This window comes from Austrofundulus limnaeus, unplaced genomic scaffold (genome assembly GCF_001266775.1).
Source record: "Austrofundulus limnaeus strain Quisiro unplaced genomic scaffold, Austrofundulus_limnaeus-1.0 Scaffold375, whole genome shotgun sequence".
NCBI classification, from domain to species: domain Eukaryota; kingdom Metazoa; phylum Chordata; class Actinopteri; order Cyprinodontiformes; family Rivulidae; genus Austrofundulus; species Austrofundulus limnaeus.
In genome coordinates, this window is record NW_013952777.1 from 86,259 (window position 1) to 90,736 (window position 4,478).

The window sequence follows — 4,478 nt, forward strand, 5'->3', positions numbered from 1 at the left end:
TTAAGGTTTAAGTGATTTTGGACTATAATCACACTTTTCTCAGACCATGTTTTTTCCACAGACAGTGGAAGAAAATTAGAAAATAATTTTGACTTTACAACAGAACCTATTTTGGCATTAGGACCAGAATTGTCAAAGAAATGATTGGAGAAAAAAATGCAGTTTAACAGGATGTGTCAAATTTATAATGAGGCCTTTAGAAACTCACCATTATATGACCTAACTACATTTCTAGGATGTTAGGCTTCATAAATATTATTAAAGAGGACATGCCATGTAAAATCCAATTTCTTAGCTGTTAAATGCATTTTCTTGTGGACTTGGAGCCTCCAAGTGTGCAGAAAAGTTGCACTCTCCTTGTGCTGCATAAATATCTTTATATTCTGATGATGTTACGTTTCTTTTAAAACGTTTTTGAAGCAGTTATACATTATTTTTTCCTTACAAATATCTAACATAACTCCATTCTTGTCATGATTTCAACTTGCATAAAATCAAAACTGTAGTTTAAATAGGTTTCAAATTCAAAATTAGCAACTGATGTTTTAAATCTATATGCCTCGTATGACTAAAGGAAGAGCTGTAGAAATTGTTGCCTTTTCTGAATGATTGCAGATTTAAAAACATATCCAGTCAACACAGCCCATCCTGGTAAAATATTGATGTTCTAAGTCTAGAATCATGTCAGAAGCAACAATCTGTATAGAAAAGTGTTCATCCAAACCACTGTAGAATAACAAGAAGAGGATATTCAAATTATTTATGATGAAAACCACAGGATTAATGTTTATGTAGTGTACCTAAATGTGTACAGGCACATACAAAATGTGGMATGAACCATAAAATCTAAATTCCTTACAACCATATTACCGCAAATCTTAATTAGAACATATTTGCAAGCATCCACAAGTGGCTTTGTCTTTATTTATTACCATAGAGCTGCTGAGATCCTGCTCTGTGGAAGGATCACATAGTAAAGTTGCTATCTAATCTGCAACTTCTGAGCTTGGTTAATAGTTAATATCAGTTGGACAAGCCTGGACAACATGAACAAATCCCTCCCAGTGCTGACCCTATGAAACCATGCAGTCCATGCTGCACCACAATGGAATTCATGCTTTATTCAGCTCTTATGCCCACAATCCTTTCCAGAGACTTTCTGCTCCATGTTGAATCAACTATTGTATTCAACCATATTTTTAAGTTTTTTTTGTTCATTTTTTGTCCTAGTTCCCAAGTTTAATAACTTCATCAAGCGTAATAATTTATTCTATTTTCATTTTGCACCATTTAGATGAAATTCGTTGTTTGGGTGCGACAACATTTTGATAAAAAGCTTGTCCTTGTTTATTTTAATTTCCAGAGGCAAATGAATGGTAAAAAGGACCTGTTTTATGTGAAAAGGCTAGTGTTGCTGAGGCAAAATATCCAGGAAAAGTAGAAAAACCAAACCACAAGGCTGACTGTGGTTAGACAATGAGAAACACACAATCCACTGAAGACCAGGCTCTGACAGAGAACAACTGAAAACGTGGAACTGTTAATATACCCAGGAAAGTAATGAGTAAACACAAGCAGGGCTGGTAATCTGTAAACTGAAACAAGAAGCCTTTATCACCAAGGTGTCTGAGGATGTCAGGAGGAGGCAGAGATGGAGAACGGACAGGCAGGTTTGTGTCCCCCTCCCTTTTCTTTCACTGTGCAAATCAAAATCTTCTGGGAAAATGAACTTAAGGAAAGGTAAAAAGTCAAGCTGTCTTCATAATGGAGGAGGAACCAACAATATGAACATGAGCACAGGGAAATAACCTGGTTAGAGGAAATCAATAGAATATATTTATATATAAAACAAATCCCGCCCCGGGGGACCTTTCTGGGTAGAGTTTGCATGTTCTCTCCGTGCGTGCGTGGGTTCTCTCCGGGTACTCCAGCTTCCTCCCACAGACCAGCAACATGACTGTTAGGTTAATTGTTAACTCTAAATTGTCCCTAGGTGTGAGTGAGAGAGTGAATGGTTGTTTGTCTCATTTGTCTCTATGTGTGGCCCTGTGATGGACTTGCAACCTGTCCAGGGTGTACCCCGCCCCTCGCACTGTGACTGCTGTATTTGGGCACCAGTGACCCACGCGACCCTGAAAAGGAAGAAGCGTGTACAGAAAATGGATGGATGAATATATTTATCTATACATAGTTTAATGTTTCCACTGTTCACTGAGACGACAGAACAGTTAGACACTGAATGATCGACTGAGCTCATCTTCGATTGATGAGGTCATTGGAGACAGGTGAGATGGTTAAAACAGGATGTGATTTGGAACCAGGAAATAAAGAAGAGCAGTTTAGCCAGCCCACAGCTCCAGGAAAAGAGAAGCCCAGGATGCAAGCAGGATTCATTGAACTTCAGAAAAATTACACCAAAATCAAAATGAAACAAACTAGACATCATTGACCGTTGTGACAATACGATTTTTTTCCAGGGAGAAACAAGTAATTTTTTTACGTTACATGTTCATTGTGGATAATCAACAGTGATACTTAATCCGACTTTAAAGCAAGTTACATTATTCTTTACAGCTCATGTCCCTTCTTAGTGTAGTCTTGAATACTCTACCGCTTTATACCACCAACCAATAAAAGGACTGGGACTCCTCTTTTCTTGTCTACATAATCTATAATGATATTTTTTGAAAATCATTTACTAATAAAAAGTTGGTAACACAAATATCTAAGTGTTTAGTATTAAATAAATGTGTTCTTTGCTCTTTGTAACATGCTCAGTTTAGAAAAATGACATCTGAACTGATTATCTTGTGTTTCAGCAGCAGAGATGATGTTTGGAAAAGCTCAAGCATTTTTACTACAATAATAACTAAACTTTTCACGTCAATTTGATTAATAGATCTAACAATCAAAGTGCTGCCCCTCCATCATAACAGGCAGTGTTCAGAGTGTCATTGTACACTTCAAAAGCTCCAGGTGTTGACATGCTCCATAAAGTTCAGCTTAGAATATAACCATTTATTCAAGCCTTTTTTAACAGAAGCTGGGCCCCTGTGTTCCTCTGATATTTTATACATGAAGCCAACCATTTACAGTCTGATGAGCAAGTCTGGCTTATTAATGATATGCTTCTGCTCTAAGGGTGTTGGGCGCAAAGCAAATACTCATGTAAAATTAAGCACCATTTGTTTACACGGACGTGCAAATATGACCACTCTTGGGCTTTGTTGTAGAGCATGATCAGAGCTGTAAGCAGAGATTTCAATTAGTTTTGAGGCACCTTCTGGAGCTTGAACATTATCCCAGGAAATGAAAGCGTTTAAAAGGATTTCAAAAGAGTCATACATTCATCCTGAAAAAGCAATACCTGTTTGAGTTATTTTTATGAGCACATATGTGTAAAGGAGAAAAAAAATCAGCATGAATGATGTCACAGGTCTAGCAAGACAGGACTAGAAGGTTGAATTATTTAATGATGGCTCCACTTTTGTGGAATTATTTTAAGTATTATAATTGCAGGCGGGCTTGCCTTGGCCTGCTGGGGGGAGGAAGAGTGGGGCCCCCATGTGGGGAGCGATCAACATCAGTCAGCAGTATCATGTTACCAAGAGCATGCCAAAGTACTCTTTTAATGATGGCCAAATGAAAGGCGAAGCATTGACCTGAGCACAGACCAAATGTATTTTTATAGACATGGCCTTAAGATCTGCAGACAGGAAAACAAAAAGCCCGACACCTTTTGTCTCTGACATCACAGCAGCTTCCTAATGTTCTTCCTGATTGGGCTGATTGCTTATAAATGCCAACTAAATGAAACAAAAATGTGGCTTCATTTCTTTCATATTTTCTTTTTACAAATGTAATGAAAGTTTTGCTGGACCGCTTTGTGTTTTGTGTAATTTTGAACAACTGTGCTTTGACAAGTGTGACCATTGTTGGATTTCTAAAAAAAGACACTTGACCCAGTCATGAAACACTTCAGTGATATTTCCTTAGAGATAAAGATATTTAAATTATGCATTCTCTGTGTGGTTACAATGAATAGTGAAATAACAAACTTCAGATTGACTTTCATGACTCAACAAGTACAAAAGTAACTTAAAAACCTCTGGAAATAAATAACGACAGAAAGAAATTGCTCATCTGTATTAGAAAACTTGCCTGTAACAAAACATTAGCTCTCCATTCATTTTTACTGGATAAGTAAACAAAAATCAGAAATATTTTTTTATAAATAAAGAAGTAGAGCGCTGCAGTCTGCTCTCTGTCCTGTCTGAGCGAAGAAGAACCACACACAAGGGAGCAGCTCAGGGATGACATCACACACAAGACACGCATAAATGTAAAGAATTTATAATTTACATGAATTTCCCTCCATGTTGCATGTATACAGACATACAGAGTTTAAACAAACAAACAAACAAACAAACAAACAAACAAACAAACAAACAAACAAACAAACAAACAAACAAACAAAC